General features: G+C 40.6%; 1 protein-coding gene across 3 annotated transcripts in view; it reads left to right on the top strand.

The window, feature by feature from the left end:
* The window catches only part of RAPGEF4 (Rap guanine nucleotide exchange factor 4), a 282,413-nt gene that overhangs the window by 116,942 nt on the left and 147,606 nt on the right, over window positions 1-17,865 (top strand). The gene's annotated exons all lie outside the window — the stretch shown is intronic.

The following is a 17,865-nucleotide window of genomic DNA, read 5'->3' as shown; positions in this document are numbered from 1 at the left end:
CCGATGCTTTCCAGGTCATTTCCGGCCTCTGGTGAGGACGGCAGGCCTTCCAGAGACCCGAACAGTGCTGTAATCATTCGTGTATGTCATTTTGCCTTTAGAACTGACTGTGATCTTCCACAGGAACGTCTGATGTTTGCTCAGAAATCAGAGGCTAGGTGGCTGAAGAATCATTTTGCCAAATCCATGCAATAGTTGAGAGCTGGTCCAAAGTTGTAATAAGACAGGCTACTATATACTGTTCCTGATCAACTACAGTTCACAGCATAAAATCAAGATTTTAATTTAGTTTTGTCATTTTTGAGACATAACAAACATTCCCCAGCTAATAGTATTAGCCAACTAATTTCTTTCAGGAGTGGGAAGAGGTTCTACAATATGTCTTCTTTGAGATGTTCCTCAGTCTTAGAGATACAGGCTTAGAGGGACTGACACTTTACCCCGTGACCCTTTAACTTATCTGTGTGCTTGTTTCCATTCATTCATTGACTCATATTGTGTACCAGGCATTATTCTAGGCATGATCTGTAGATCAGTGAGCAAGACAGATTTATGAGAATGGTAAAGTGTTCACCCAAGAAAGCCTCTTCAAAAGGCACCTTTATTAGCACAAGAGCTTAGTATCATCACTTAATATTGTCCATAGGTCATGTGGAAAAGGAAAATTTTCTGTCTAAATCATAGGAGGTTTTGAGTTTTTAAAATCCCGGGAACACTTCTCTTCAACTTGAGACTACCCAAGGCCATTGAAGTGACACAACCCAGGTCTCATCTTTGTTACTTATTCTTTAATGTGAATGACACTTGAAAGAGCTTAAAGTAGCCTACAAGAAGAAGGGCTCTTCAGATAATGTTTTTCTAAAAGCAGAGTTCTCTACTCTTGACCCAGCTGAATATCCTGACTTCTAAGTTTTTGCACACTTCAGAAAGGCTTGACTTCCTGCTAAATAAAGTTTTTGCCAATGAAAAATAAAACAAGGAAAACAACCAGCCAAGGGCCTGGCATCTGGTAGGTGCTTAGTAAGTGTTTATGGTACCAAATCTGAAGCCAACCAAAAACTTAATTGGAAGCCAAAGGTTAAGTTAAAAAACAAAACTGGCTTTCTTCCCCTCTCTGTGAATCTCTAGAATGATTCATTTCCTTTTCTGTAAAGTGTGAATACTAATCCTTAGCTCATGGGCTTTTAGGGGAGCCTAAGATAGATAACATGGGAAAGCTCTTCATAAACAACTGAATTCTTTTCAAATAGAAAGTTTATTATAAAAAAAAAATAAGCCTGAAGCCTTGATAAATTCTTTTATGTATTGTGTTCTTGTTGAATAGCAACAAGTTAAAAAACAAACAACTAATATATACTTTTTTGACCCTCTCCAATGAAAATATTAAAAGTCTATTTGTTGGGGCGCCTGGATGGCCCAGTCGATTTAGCATCTGACTTCAGCTTGGGTCATGATATCACAGTTTGGTTTGTGAGTTTGAGCTCTGCATCAGGCTCTCTGCTGTCAGCACAGAGCCCACTTCAGATTCTCGGTCCTACCCCCCCTGCCCCAACCCCACTCATGCATGCACTCCCCCTCTCTCCCTCAAAAATAAACATTAAAAAATATTTTTGTTAAAAGCTCTTTCCCTATGGGTAATTTTATACCTGTATATTTTAAGGAAAATAGTAGAAAGCAAAGGAAGGCCAACATCTTGAACAGAGTTAATGCTAGATTTTGTGTACTGAAAATCACAGAAAATTGGTTTCTGATATTTAGATGTCTTCATCCATGTCACCCTGTTGTGTATTTGGGACCACTGCATTCAGAACACTCAACTAAGTCTTCAGGTGTAAGCCCAGTTGCTAAGCCATCTGGCCCCTCACTGCATCTGGTGATTTTTACTAAGTTGAGCCATACAAAATTGCTGATATTCAACCACTTGAGGCCTACAAAAATGGCAATTGCATATATTCATCCTAATTTCCCTACATGTCTGTTATTGAATGGGGATTCTTTTGTCTATCTGTTCAGTCTGATATAGACAGCTAGAGGGCAAGGATTATGTCCAATATCTAAATTGAAGCCTGGATGTCTGAGCTCAGACACTGTAAAATATGAAAAGAATCCATAAAATATCTTTTCACCTGAGCTGTAGATACTATTTCTGACACCTTTCATGGAGACAATGCAATGGAAATCATTGGTGCTTAATAGATGGGGACGCGTTAAATGTTCACTCCTCACTCCCAGGGACTGACCAGCTCAAACGAGGAGCCACCTTGGAATTCTGGCACCCCAGGTCTGCTGCACTCCCCTGGAGTCACCTCATCTCTTTTCCCACTTCCGTCCCTCCCACCTTCGCTGTGCTGGCGCGGCTGCTGTTGCCTGCACTTATCCAATTAGAAGGATTGAGGGTGTCCGCTGCACTGCTGGTTAAGCCTTTTCTATGGTATCCCCCAGAATGGCAGCCCAGGGTAGGAATGCAGGACCCTGGACACTGTGCTGTATTACATATGTATGTGGCTGCGTATTTACAGATATATCTTCTACATATATTACCAAGCCAGTTCCCAATTTCGAGAAGCCATCTAGCATGTGCTTTTTGAAATGTGGGTCCAATTAAACTTGTGAAGACTTTAAAGCTTCATGGGAGAGGGGAAAAAAATGCCAGTTCAGTCTCTAAGCTTTTTATCCCCCTTAAGCAGCTGTGCTCTGTATCGGTTTATGTCAGGATTTGTTTTCCTATTCCTGTTTTTGAGCAGCCACAACCTTGCAGACGAGCTATAAGATTGGGCTATGGCTTCAGTAACAAAGTTCTGAAACCCATATAATTAATTCTAGATGGTAATGGCTCGTTTCAGTTGCTGTGGAATGTTCTAAAATCACCAGGAATATCACCAGCAATCTGCTCTTATATGGATATAACCGGTGAGGTTATTTATCTTTTGCCTCTTTTGTATTCCTAAAATGACTTTATGATGTTTATCCTGTCTATAGGTCAAGATTTAAGTTTACAAAAATCCTGTGTAACGCTGTCAAACTGAATGTATATTAAGGATTTTGCTGTTTGGATGGGCAGCTTGGGAATATGTAGGTTTTGATCAAAACCTTTGAAATGTTTTGAAAAGAGTGGTAGCACCTTTTGCTCAATTTAAAAATTTGGTATAAAACTTGTATATTTATTTCTGTTAGCATAAGAAAAATAAACGCCACTTGCCAGCCTTGGGATTCAGATAACTTACTTAAATATGGATTGGCCAGTGGCCCACTGCTTTTAATTCACAAAAAGTCACATATATTTTCTTTTAAAAGTTTTTTAAAATATTTATTTATTTTTAAGAGAGAGAGAGAGAGAGAGAGAGAGAGCGAGCGAGCGAGCATGTGTGGGGGAGGGGCCGAGAGAGAGGGAGACACAGAATCCGAAGCAGGATCCAAGCTCTGAGCTGTCAACAGTGTCTGACATGGGGTTGGAACTCACATGCGGTGAGATCATGACCTGAACTGAAGTCTGACACTTAACCAACTGAGCCTCCCAGGTGCCTCTCACATATATCTACCTTCTAAGCCGAAAAAAAGAGACAGTTACTTCTCCCTGTAAGATTCCATCATTATTAAAGTAGACTGTGTCATACCTGAAACTCTGCTAATTTGCAGGAATTAGAGACATGAATAAAACTTTTCTTATTCCAGTGATTTCAGAATCTTGCTCAAAAGAGAAACTTGTGAATTCACTTGCCTTCCCTTTTTCCTGATTTTTGAGGTGTAGAGGCTCCCAGCAGAGTGTTTTGATGGGTATTGGCATGCTGTCAGCCGGAGAGAGAGCTGACTCAAGTGAAATGTGGCAATCATAGGACATTTCTTTTCAAGAACTTGGAGAAATGCCTCACAGAGTCCAGGGTTAGATGGAGTGTAGTGGAGGGTGAGGCACAAAATCTAGATGATTTATCTCAGGTTCTGACCCATTTGATATCCTTGAGTAAATCACTTAACCCTTTTGTGCCTGGGCTTTCCATTGTAAAGTGGAAATAAGGTCCCCATTTCCTAGACCTCATTTGAAGGGATATTATTATACATTTTGACAAAAGGAGGAAACAAATTACTCTTGGCACTGAAGAAAATTCCACAGGGGAGTTACAACAGTATTTTGAGATGACAGCATTATGGAGATAAGCAAATGATCATCCAAGGCAAATATATATTAAAACAAGGGTAGGTCCTTCAGATTTAAAAACCATTTCTTGAGAAGGTACTATATTCCAGGGACTTTCCCATTTATTCTTCCCTGGTTCCTTAATCCTCTCAGTAGTACCAAGTGGCAGTTGGTTAGAGTCCTATTACTGGTTTTATTAATAAAGAAACTGAGGCTTAGAGTTAACCTGTGTGAGCCATACAGCAGGAGAGTAACAGAGCCCAGGAGTAAGCCTTCTGGGGCCCGGGTCCCAGACCACCAACCTTTGAGGTGACATGATAAGAGAACTAAAATCACATAAATTTAAAATCCAACTTCTGAGACACCTGGGTAATTAAAAGAACTGTATTCAGTTTCTAAATTGTAACTCAGTTTCTACACTCTTTAAAAAAATTTTTTTTAATGTTTTATTTATTTTTGAGAGAGAGAGAGAGAGAGAGAGAGAGAGAGCATGAGCAGAGGAGGGTCAGAGGGAGAGGGAGACACAGAATCTGAAGGATAGGCTCCAGGTTCTAAGCTGTCAGCACAGAGCCTGACGTGGGGCTCGAACCCACAAACCCCTGAGATCATGACCTGAGCCGAAGTCGGACACTTAACCGACTGAGCCACCCAGGTGCCCCTCAGTTTCTACACTTGTCCTTCTCTCCTGGAACCAACTATTCCTCTTTAATTTGTAGATTATCACATTGTTTCAGCTTTGTTGTTTCTACCAAATATATTTGTTAATTGTTAGTGGTTTTTACTGGTACTTTTAGTCCCTGGTAACACAGCTCTTCAAAGGCATATATGTGCTAGGATTCTTTTTGAAACTGTATGACTGACTGGTTCGGGTGAGCAATCTTAGCGCGTTGTTATGCCTCATTATAATTTACGACTTTCAGGTCAAGGAACTTGTTAAGGCATGTGGATGGTCTGCTAGTTGCCAAGCCCTGGTTGTATATTTTTTATGGTGTGTGATTTAACACTGATGCGGGGTCTGTTGCAGTCATACTGTCCTGCACAAGCAGGTAAAAGCTGATGCTTCCCCAAACATGCCCTCTCTTTGCCATGAGTTAGAGATTATGTTTTTGAAATCTTGTCCGAGAGGCTGAAAGCTGAGCACATACTTGTTTTTCTTTCCAGCTTCCCCAGCAGCGGCTGTGTTGCCAACCCCGCCTCACTTAGGCTCTCGTTGTCTATGAACAGTTCAGACTGACTGGAACACATTTATTGAATGCCCATTCCTTGGGTGCATTAGGCAAATGCAATTGATTGTTATAATACACCACCAGCTCAGGGAAGTTAATGGGGCTCTTTAATTGAAGATGCTACTTTAGAGGACAGAGTGTAAATCATTGAATACAAAGTCCAATGATTTTTTTCACAGTGAACACAATGTGTCTATGATTGCATCCTCAATATCGTCAGACTAAAGAGGAATGACTGATATTCAAGACTAGGCATTGGGAGATTCCTAAGAACTCTTTCTAAGATTCATCCTATTTTCATCTTGTCTTGAAATATTCTCATGTTTCCTACTGAAACCTTGGTTCAGAGGAATGCTACTATGTGCCTGCAAACATGTACATTTAAGATTACAATTAAGGGGCACCTGGGTGGCTCATTTGGTTAAGATTACAATTAAAATATAAAATAATTTGTTAGTACTTTGAGACATCTCAACCATCTTCTGTTCATTACAAATATGATCCTAGGACCATAGTTTTTAGAAAGTGTCAGCACAGCTCAATGTCTTTTCTCCTTAGCCCTTTAGCTGCTACCTTTTCTTTCCTAATTCAACAATTACACAGCTAAAGATATGTACAAGTGCAATGATTTAAATAAAGATTTCCTTGCTGTTATTGAGTTTAAAGAGTTTAAAGTCTAGTCCAAGACCCAGATGACAAGCCACTTCCTACTCCAGCTAACCCTTCCTCTTCCAGTCTTCCTTATACACCTTGTGAGGCTGTGACATCAATTAAATACAACCGTCTTGCACACGCTGGACCATCCTATCAGAGTAAAGGCCTCTCCCTCTGCACCCTGGAAAACACCTAGCCAAGGGTTGGTCTGAATTTCTTTCTTTGTTACTATTCTTAAAGCCCTGGAGAGCATTAGGTTTGAAGGACCTTCTGTCTTGGGAGAGCAGTGACTCTACTACCTATTGAAAAGATAGTGCTGTGTGATTCCAAACATATTAAAAACCTGCAGTGTGAATAGATTCTCATTATTTTTTGTTCTCTTGCTCTAAGATGATTCCTAAGAATAGAGGCAAATAGACTAAGAAACCTTGTCTGTGACCCCTCCGTGACTCAGCCAGCATTGCAAATTGGCCGTGGGAGTTAGGCTTTGAATCTGTTAAAAACAAATTACTGAAGTTGGTGCTCTTTGCATTAGAATCTGCCTTTGCAATGAGTTAATTCAGCACCCACCTTGTGTGGAAAAACAAAGCATAAGGTGAGAGAGGCGGGGACACAGAACTAGAGAGGAGAGGTGATGCTTGGGTTCTGGTTCCTCAATCACTTTCATCTAGGTTCTTCCCTTCCAGTTTCCTTCAGTCATTTTCTTTTCTCTTTGTCTCATTTATGCCCAAAGTGAGGATGAATGGTTGGCTGATGGGCCCATTCACATTTGCATCTTTTCCGTACATCAAGACATTCTAATGTCCATGTGAGGTTGGATCCAGAAGGATTCTGTGTGTGGCTGCAGGACACCTATTTCTACTTTGTCCGTTTCCAAGAAAGACCAAAACCACAGCTGGGGCACATGGCGACTTTCCAACTTTTAACTTTTTTTTTTTTTTTTACAATGAGAACGTTTTATTTGTGAAATTCATTAAACATATATAAAAATAGGAAAGTTGCAGCTAAGTTCTCTGGGAAGAGCACACTGAATTGCTTCCCAAAGAGAGTGTTCAGGAAACCAAAGGTAGGCGTAATGGAAGTTTTTCTTTTTTTATTTTGGTAGTGTTTGGTCTATTTATATGGTGGTCAGGAGAGACGTTTTTTTGCCATACTTTTCGGGAAACATACCTGCTTAGCCTGCAGTTGAGACAGGCATTGTACCTCACTGGCCAGGGCGGCCACTCACCTGCAGATTGAAGGGAGTGGGGGAATCTCATGCCCATTTGCTGACTGGAACCAGAGAGTCCATCATTAAAGATGGGGAAACATAACAAGTTACTCTGGTCCTACTGTCCATACCCCTTCCCCGCTGCCTCCAGAGCTTTGGTAGACTTAGAGCTCAGGGTAGCTTAGGAGGGCTCAGAGGTCAGGCTATTCTTAGTTTCACGAGAGCTTGTGCACTATAAAGAGTGCTTCTCTAGGCTACTAACCACCAGACATGGCACTGCGTCTTCCTCGACTTCAGGGTTACCTTCCATAAATGCACGTTTTATAGTAATTAATTGTTTCCATGTCAGTCTTTCTTTTATCTGGTTAGCATATCCAGGGCGGGAGTTATGTTTTGTCCATCTTTGTATTTCTAGCACCGAATACAGCACCTGACGGTTGCTGCTCAAGAAATGACTGTTGTATGAATGACATAAGGTCGGAACTTCAAATGGTTTATAAATGAACTTTTGAGAACTGGGGTTTTCCTATGGTTGGATATAAGGGAAAGGCCTAGAAACACAACAGTTAAAAACTGATACAGCTAGGGATGCCTGGGTGGCTCAGTCAGTTGAGCGATCAACTTCGGCTCAGGTCATGATCTCACGGTTTGTGGGTTTGAGCCCCGCATCCGGCTCTGTGCTTATAGCTAGCTCAGAGCCTAGAGCCTGTCTTTGGATTTTGTCTCTCATTCTCTCTCTGTCCCTCCCCTGTTCTCACTGTCTCTCTCTCAAAAAATAAATAAAGCATAAAAAATTAAAAAAAAAAAACTGGTACAGCTAAATCCACTGTTTTGGCTTCAGTTCAAATAGCCTATATTCAAATCCTGGCACTTCTACTTACTAGCTGATGGCTTGAGCAAGTTCCTTAACCTCCTTCTTCCTCAGTTTCCCCATCTGTAAAATACAGATACCAAAATTATCCACCACTTGGTCTGGAGGTTAGGAGTCAGCAAGACCAGTAACGCAAAGCTTTAGCAGCAGGACACACAGACAAGTTCATTTCATGGTTCATTCTTAGCCATTGTTATTATCCAGAACCTTTAAGATAGGAGTCATTCTAGTTGGTCGTTTTCTGAATACCCATTTATACACCAAAGTGTTTCTTATTTAACTAATTTTGAGATATAGCTTTTAAAAGTGGTTTCTATCTCCCAAAACAGTATAATGAACATCCTAATCTTTAACTCTGTAACATTCTCATAAGCAATCATTACTATCCTGTGCCTAACACAGAAATAGGTGTAGGTACGAGTATGCGTGACAGGCTTTCCATCTGCTGTGCCTTTTGAGTTCTTCTGTTTGACCTTCCTAAATGGTCAACTCTGAATGGCCTGCTTTTAGTGCCTTGTCTCACCATTAGAAATTCCTTTCTAATATGCTGTTCTCTTGGGAATCAGATAACCAAGTGTATTTTAATTGTATATAAATAAGAGTGACTTGGTGAGGCTCTTTATTGAGCTCTCTCATGAAGAAAGTGAATGATTTTTGCAACTTCCATGTTGATTATCCCCTTTGTCATCAATATTCCATATATTTATGACAGATGAAGTCTTACCAGACATGAAAAAGTTCCTGTCCTGTTTTCTATCTAACAGTTTTAACTGGAATTCGACATAATGCCCTTGGACTGGGCTGGGGCTCTTAGCACTTCCTCTAAACAGAAGGAAGCAGCCTGTGCTCCCGGGTGCAAGTCCTAGATCAGCACTTGCTTTCTTTTCTAACAAGGACAGTAAGACGGAATCTCAATTGTCAGTAGGGCTTAAATGAGATAGTATTTTTGCTTATGTTAACATATATTCTTGTTTCTGTAAAATGCGAAAATTTTATTATTAGTATTAGTGGTACTCCAACATGTTTGCAGGGTATTTTTGTATATTTCCATGGATCTGCATGGAGAGCAAATACTATGTATGCCTTATCAGAGAGATTCATCAGTGGCCTTTAAATGAAGTGCCTTCATTTAAAACATTTTATGAAACCATTGTGTAGCTCCTGTCTGGTGGATGAGGGAGGAGGCTGGGGGAATGGGTAATGAAAACGCCACCCTGTGGTGTTCAGTGAGCTGAGACAAGGGGGAGAAATCCCTTTTTCTAATAGATTTTGCTGGTAAGCTCTTTGTACATACAGATGGGAAAGTGTTAAACTATGTATGTGGTGTGTGGATTTTAATAAGGAGCCGTTGATAATTCAGTAGATCTAGTAATTTTTTCCTAAATTAATATTAAACTTCTCAAATTAAATTTATTAAGTTTATTTCTGAACTAACCTTCTGTCCTGGTGTGCACAGTATGAAATGCTTTGAGACTATTTAACTAATGTTCTCTTTCTCAATTTTAAATTTATTTTGCACTCTCTCTCATATTCATTTCCTAATCTCTTTAAATCTCCGTGGGTATCCACCTGAAATGAATTTCTCTTTGGAGTCCCATGTTCTCTGTGGCTCGCTAACCCTGTGGTATGGACCCAGTTTTGCCTTTATTTATTCAGTCAATGGGCCCCACTCACGGCCCATTTGACTCTGTTGCTTAACAGAATGCAGGAACTTTAGAGAGATGACTAGGACTAAAATTCATGTATCTGAAAGACAAGGAAGGTTAATTTAAACCACAAAGAATTTCAAAAAGTACCTTGTGAAGCTACCAGAGGAGGAAGAGGGAGGGGGCCATGTGCTATGAGAGAAGCATACAGAATTCAGAATCTCAAGGCCTGCATTTATATGTTGGTCCTGCAATATAGAACTGTGAGTCACTTCATCTCGGAGACTGTTTCTTCATCGATGAATGTGAAGATAGGATAATGTCTGTTGTATCTATATTCTAAGGCTGAATAAAGTTTAAGTGAGATGCAATACCACTGAAGTGCTGGCTTCTTGGAGCATCAGGCCATTTTCCTACATTTAGTTGCTTCAAGTCAAATTATTGCGCATACTCATGTTATATCATTAAATTTTAAACTTACCTTTTGATTGTCCACTGATTTGGAAGGATAGAGAGGGACAGGAAAGCAGATGGCCCAGCACATGGTGAGATACCAGGACCAGGCTTGTTTTATAGCAGTGAGTTTTTTATGTATAAAAAAGAAAGGACCCCAATATCAGGGACCCTAAGGCCACACCTGTTCTGCTAAGAGGTCAAAACCATTCAAATCAGAGATGGAGGAAGACTGTTAAAAGAAAGATCAGCTCCTTTGTCAGACATATGTCAGAAGAAGGAAAATAGGACCTGTCATTAAGAAAAAGTCTGCTGGGTAAATACCTAGTGAAGTTTTTACCCAGAAGATATTCTCACTCTCCTAGAAGATGTTTTTGGAGAAGGTGTGTTTGGTTGGAGGCCTACTGCAGTTAGTGGTGTCTAAGGTAGGACTTCAGCCACAGAATCAATGCGCACATGGTTGTTAGGACCACAGAAAAGCCCAGCCCCAATCTAACTTCAGGCAGTGTGAAAATGAGATGCAAAATATGGTGTGGAAGAAGGCCAGAGTATCCAGTCCTTCCTTAGCTTTTATTTAGGTTAGAGAAAAGAACAGCCATGTGTAAGAGTCAGTTGTGAGTAGAGGAGGGGAGTGATATATACAGTCAGCAGAATAATTGGATGCGTGGTGTTGGGACAACAGCTGGTACCAGACCAATTTTTGTCTTCATCGATCAGGCTTCTTCTCCTAACTAAACTGCCACCACAGCAATTTTGTTACAACAGTGACCTGTGATCACAGTGTTTAAATTCTGCTCTACCCATGTAACTCCGCCCCAGGACCAGAGAGCCAGCAGTGAGCTGTTAAAATGTATAAAGCCATTCCTTGCTGGGAGGCCACTACGATAACAGTGTCTCCAAGTTGGAAGCCATGAAAATGGTTTGAAATATTTTACCTTCAGATACAAGACCTTAATCTCATGTTGACCTTGGACTGTAATTTGGATAACTAGCACTTTTATTCCCCATTTGCAGCAGGGAGGCAGATTGGTTAGAAAACCTGTGTTTGCAGTCAGTAGATAGTGTTCATGCATTGGAATTCCTGTCTTGGATTCATGTTTGTAATGTCAATGATGAGTTTGCCCAGAAGTTAGGCTTTTCCTGAGGGAACTCTTCTAAGATCCACTGGCTTCCTCATGCCACTGAGTCGGGCAGCACTTTCTTATTCAAGTTTTACCTAGCTGCAGATCCAAAAGCATTTCTCTGTATGTAAAAACTTTACATTTGCATTTGAACCTTCACTTTTCCATTCCTACCTTACTCCGGGAGCATTTTTAGAAAACATGGCAGCAGTGGTGTTCAGTTGGCCCTCACCTAAAGCCCCGAAAGAATTTGCAAGGGGTCGTGGCCCACTTGGATTGGTCAGGCAGTGCCTTTGCTGTTTCATTTGTTAAATATTTTGAATATGGTCCCTGTGATATGGCATCAGTTTTATCCGATAAAATACGCATGCAACATACTTCAGCTTAGCAGGCATCAGTTTTGATAAAAAGTGAGAAATTTATTTAGGAAATGTTGATGAAACTTGAAAATCACTTGTATTTTTCTTGCTTTATCTGTGTTCTAGTGAAACTGAACAGTAATTTGTAGCAAACCATATTGTTGCCCAATTCCACATACTTGGGCCTATTTCTGAATTCATCTGCAGTGGTCGTGGACATCTGCCATTGGGCATCTTCCTACCTTGAGCATCTGTGTCTCTCTACTTCTGTCTGAGGGTTTTCTTTGGTGCTGAAGGATCATCACAGCCAACAAGCCAACCAAAAATTGTCAAGGATTTGATCCCTGTGGGCCAGCATTCAACAGACAAGGGGTGAGGGTTGGTGGATAAATGCCCCAGCTTCCTTGTCCCTCCCTTAGACAATGTTGAAGTGTGTTCTATTCACTTCTTCAGTGGGTCCCCACCGAGACGGAACCCCAGTTCCCTGCAGCAGGAATCCACTCATTAATACACCCATTATCCCCACTTTTGGCTTCTCTCTCTTCTCTGCCTCACTTTCCCCATTTTCTTACATGTGCTTCCTGAGATCACCCCACAAATAACATTTTCGGAACCTAAGACCTTGTCACAGGGTCTGTCTCAGTGGAAGCCAATGTAAGATACAATTTTGCCTGCCATACCAGTCCTGGTTTCCAGCTTCTCACCCCCAACACCTCTAAATATGTTAGAAATGCAAATCGATCAAGTTCTGCCTGAGCTCCAAACCTTGCCTCGGAATAGAATCTAAGACCACTGTTGCAGCTTAGTGCCCTTGAGTGAGTGGCCTGGCTGCTGCTTCACTCCAGCTGCATCTGAGATGTACTATGTGAAGTGTTTTCCAGACGCTTCCACCAGGGTCTTCTCCTTGTTTCTCCTCTCCACTGGTGTCTGTCCCCATCCCCGCCTTGTCCCTGCTTCCCTGCACTGCTGTTCCTCTCTGTGGGCTGTTATTTCTCACTGGCTTATTTACCCACTCCTTCACATCCTCAGCTTCACAGGGACCTTCTTGGACCTTTCCAGCCTAGTCCAGTCCCTGAACATGTGTTCCCAGACTGTGCTTCTCCTTCAAGAACTTTGCATGTTTGAATAATGTGTTTCAGTGATGTATTTAATGTCTTTCTTTCTCTAGGCTAGGGATCTACAAACAGTTTTATTGGAACACAGCCATACCCATTTGTTTTCATATTATGTATGGGTGCTTTGGGGCTACAATCAGAAAATTGAATATTTGCAGCAGAGACCACCCATTTGGATCACCAACATTCTCAAGTGTTTGCTATTTAGACCTTTACAAAAATGTTTACTAGTGCCTCTTCGAGGCTGTGAACTGAGAGTAAAGTCTCTTGCCCACTTTTGTGACCTAGCACCCAACACAGTCCCTGACAAAAACCAGCCATAAATAAATATTTTTTTTACTATGTGACTTGAAATAAGGTTTCTATGAATGTTGCCGGTTTTCCTTACTTATTATTTTCCCCTTCTTTTGTGAATTTTGCATGTGCGTGTGGCAGTGCTCTTCATAGCAAGTAAAACATTTCCAGACGTACAGATGATTACGTAGTACCACCTTGTAGCTCTTTATCAGACAGAAGTCAGATTCCATTGTAGTGTTTACTAGCTTTATGGTTTACTAGTTTTAGTAAATGCTTTTACTAAAGAGGTAAAGATTTTATCATTCCTTTATTTCTTTTTTTTTTTTTTTTTTTTGGCCAGGTGTTTCAGACCAAGTGGGACATGATGTATACTATATAAAGTGTTTTCCAGATGCTTACTTGGTTGAAAAGAATCCCACTCCTATATTTTCTTGGTAAAGCATGCCCTAGCTAGATTTAATTTTAGAATATCAGTGTATAATGAAGTAAAGAAATATCATAGCTTTTATTTTAATGATACTGGGTGCAAATATGTACTTGTTCCATGCTGCTGTTATCATTTTTCACATACAAATTTTATCATCTCGCCCTTTTACTTAAGAAAATAAAAGGTAGTATTTCCTCAAGTATCTCTGTGATACCCAGAGAGACTTCTTGCATCTCGCCCTTTTACTTAAGAAAATAAAAGGTAGTATTTCCTCAAGTATCTCTGTGATACCCAGAGAGACTTCTTGACTCTGATTTATACCTTTCCTTTATAATCTTATCTCCTGATGCTCTAGGATAGGGGCTATAAAACTAAGGCCTCGAGGCCACATTGAGACTGCTGCCTGTTTTTGTAAATAAAGTCCTGTTGGAAAACAGCTACACTCATTTATTCACATGTTGTCTATGGCTGCTTTTAGGTATAATGGCAGAAGTGAGTGGTTGTGACTGAGATTGTATGGCTTATGAAGCCTCCTATGTTTACTTGCTCTCCCTTTGCAGAAGAAAATGTGCTGGTCCCCGCTTTAGGAAACTCCTTATATCAATTATGACCGTCTGCTCTCACCATTTCCTGTGGTTGTCAAACTTTGTCATGTCTCTGAGCCTTTGCACATACTGTGCCCTCTGCCTGGAAAAGCAGTCTCCCTTTTCCTGCTTAGGAAACTCCTGCAAGCTATCAATTCCCTGCTTGGTTTTCATCTCCTTTATAAAACTTCTGTATTCCCCCAAATGCATTTTTTTTCTTTTCTGAGTTCCCATAGCACTTTGTACAGATGTGTATCAATAGTATTTATCATTGCTATTTGTATCATAATTTCTAGTTTTTTCTTTATCTCCTACTAAAGAATAAGCTGTGTTCTATATCTTTATTCAGTGTATCTCCAGGTGCTTAGCAACAAATAGATACTGAGAAGTGGCTGATGAATATCAGAAGGTTGCATGTTATTAACCAGTGCACAGGAAAGGTATGGTGTTAATCAGAGACACACAGAGCAGTTGGAGGGATTATACAATTTTTAACTTAAAATATTTAAGAATTGTTTTTGGGAGTGCCTGGGTGGCTTAGTTGGCTATAAGTCCTGACTTCGGCTCAGGTCATGATCTCAGGGTTCGTGAGTTAAGTCCCTCATCGGGCTCTGTACTGACAGCTCAGAGCCTGAAGCCTGCTTCAGATTCTGTGTCTGTCTCTCCCCCGCCCCACTTATTCTCTCTCCCTCTCATTAAACATTAAAACATAGAACATTTACAACATGAAAAAATGTTTTTAAAAGGGGGACTTGTTTTTTCTACTCTTCTCCTGTCCTGCCCTTACAGATGGAAAAAAAAAAAGGAAGGGACTTGCCCAAGCTGACTGAGCGGTACCACCTCACAGAGACCCTATGTGGGGGTTGACTAGACACACTGTGTTAATTGGAGAGCTAACTGCTTAGTGAAATTGTTAGGACTTATTTCCATGATGAAGGAAGCAGGGAATTTGTTGGTGGGCAGAAAGTAGATCGGAGACTTTTAGTATTAGCTCTGTCTTTCATTTGCAGACAAATAAGTTGATTTTCTATCTCCCTCAGTTTTTATTTCTGGTAAATAAGGATGATTCTGATTCCCTGATGTTGTTTCTACCTTTATATGTTAAGTGTTGAAAATTTGATTTGAACCCACCATGGCCTTTGCAATAGCAGCTTTATGACTGGTTTGCTATGACCAACTTAGTATTTTTCTTCTCTTCTATTAAAGGTCAAATTCAAAATGGAAAGCAGCCTTTTTAAAGTTTCCCACATTTGTCTAAGAGATGGTGATTTCTTGTTGCTAGAGCCAGTTAACTGCTGGATGCTTCGTACTCTCCAAGTGCCTAATGGGGGGAATTTGATCTGGCCAAGAGCCCAGTCATCCATCTTCCTGAGGCTGGTAATCACTTATGGGGTGATAAGGATGAACTTTAATCAGCTTCCTAGGCACCCCTTCATTGAGAGAAAGAAGAGGAGCAAAGGAAAGGAAAGAGTGAGTGCTGACAGTTTCTGAGATTGATAGTTTGGACCTAGTTTTAAATACCAGTAAAATCATATTTGTCACATCAAAGATCTATTTGAATGAAAACTCACAAACTAAGATCTCTTTTTTAATATTTATAAAGTTATGCTTTTAGAGTTGTGGCGCTCACTTTTTTTTTCCTTACTACTTAGCTGACACTCTCCACTTTCAAGTTAATGGGCTTTTTAACATCTTTGGGGGCATGTTTCATAATGAAAGAAATCCATTTTTTGCTGGTTTTCCATTGTTAAAGCTTTGGCAATAATACTTATGCATGGTAATAATGTCAGTAAAGAGGTCTTGTTTGCTTACAAACAGATTTCAATTGTTGAGAGACCAAATTATATCCTGTTGCTATAAACATGGGCAGTATTTGGTCTCTATTCATCAAGCTACTTTGTAATTAGGATTGCATCCAAATAACAAGTGCCTCTTCTCCCATGGAGGTCATTTCAACTTGCAATTTTCACTGACGGAACAAGGTTTCATAAGAGGACATGTCTATGCACAAACAGGAGCTTTAATCAAATCTATATATATGTATATATGCAGGCCAACCAGTGCATCCCCAATTATGTCTAGCTTATTACTTTTTAGTGTCAGTCAGCAAGAAAAATTTTAAAATATGGATGGACATTTTATCAAATTCAGATCAAAGCTAATGTTTAAACTTCTAGATAATAAATGGATTCTCTTAGCAGATTTTGTGAAGGGAAACCTACTATAGCTTGCAAAACTGTTTAAGGTTGCTTGTATATTACTGGAGTTCTTTCCGCCGGGTGTTTGGAGAATGTCCCAGGGCTCATCGAGTATCTTTCTGTAGCCCTAAAAGAAAGAAGAATATATGCCTTAATATTTTACAGCTGTCAAGCTAAAAAGCCACTCTGACCAACTCCTGCAGGACTCAGAGCAAGGCTTGAACAACCATCATGGTGGTAAACAGTGAACAGAGGACCTGGAAGGAAGGAACTGAATGTAATTTAGAGGGTTTTTGTTTTGGCAGCTGAAGTTCTGACGCCAAATCCCTGATTTTGTCCGAGGAAAGCTGGTGGTGACATTTGTAGTGGCTCTATTTAAGGAGAGGAAGTTTGATGACTGATAAGAGCCAAGGCTCAGAGTCAGGAATTGCATGACTGGCGACAGCCATTTCCACAGTTGTCCTTGGGGACCACTGGGAGGCCTTTTGTTGCTTCTTCTGCCCTCTCTTAGGAAAGTCAATTTCTAGTCAGGCTGACACGCATTTTCTTCACAGTGAAGTTAGGCTTTATGTAAGTGAATTTTTCTTTCTTTGAAGCATGATCAGTGGTTACTTTTTGGGGTATGATTTCCCACTTCTGCAAATAAGGAATGAGGGGGTTTAGAATATCATGCATTTAGGACTTCGTCCATAAGACCTCCTATTCTCAGGGCTAATCTACCAGGATATCGGTTCCCTCCACCATCTCCCCTGCCTCACCTGTCATTCACTGGGTGCATGTGACAAGGCACATGGAGTCTGAAATTCTAAGCATCTTTAACCCATAAACCAAAAGGGAGCAGTTCACATGAGTAAGCAGGGCGTGAGGGCTTTGAGAACATCCCTGCAGATACTTCCTTGTTAGGCTTCAGCCTGCAAGGGAACAATCTTGTCTCACATTTCCTATTCAATTACTCAGGACCGGAGACGTGATTTGTCCAGCACAAAATGAAAACATGAGGCCTTTGTATAAAAATTATGAAGAACTCCAGCAGGATAGCAGACCATTAAACTAAGCACAGGGCCCTTCTGGGGCTCAGCATGGCTGCGTGGGTCGCACATCCCTGAAGCCAGCCTGGATCTCATATCTTTCACGTTAAAAACACTGTCCTAGGACATCTGACAGATACCATGTTTCAGGCGTGTATCCCTTGGTGTTTTCTGATTTCTCTCAGTCCCTTGTTGTATATTTTGTGGTTTTTTTCCTCCTATTCCTTTTCCTCCTCTTTTTCCCTCTATTTATTAACTTTTAAAAATCGACTTTATGTTTTAGGGCAGTTTTAGCTTCACAGCAAAATTGAGGGGAAAGTTCAGAGCTGTCTCGTGTGCGCTCCACCCCCCCACATGCACAGCCTCCCCCCTTATCAACATTCCTCAGCACGGTGGTAACATTTGTTGGCACAGATGAACCCCAGCTGACACATCATCGCCCAGAGTCCCTAGTTTATATCAGAGTTCACTCTTGCTGTTGTGCATCCCCTGAACTTGGACAAATATAGTCACCATTGTGGTGTCATACAGAGTATTTTCACTG

Source organism: Suricata suricatta, chromosome 3 (genome assembly GCF_006229205.1).
Source record: "Suricata suricatta isolate VVHF042 chromosome 3, meerkat_22Aug2017_6uvM2_HiC, whole genome shotgun sequence".
Lineage (NCBI taxonomy): Eukaryota > Metazoa > Chordata > Mammalia > Carnivora > Herpestidae > Suricata > Suricata suricatta.
The sequence above is the reverse complement of the archived record's forward strand: the minus strand, read 5'-3'. Positions and strand labels throughout refer to the sequence as shown.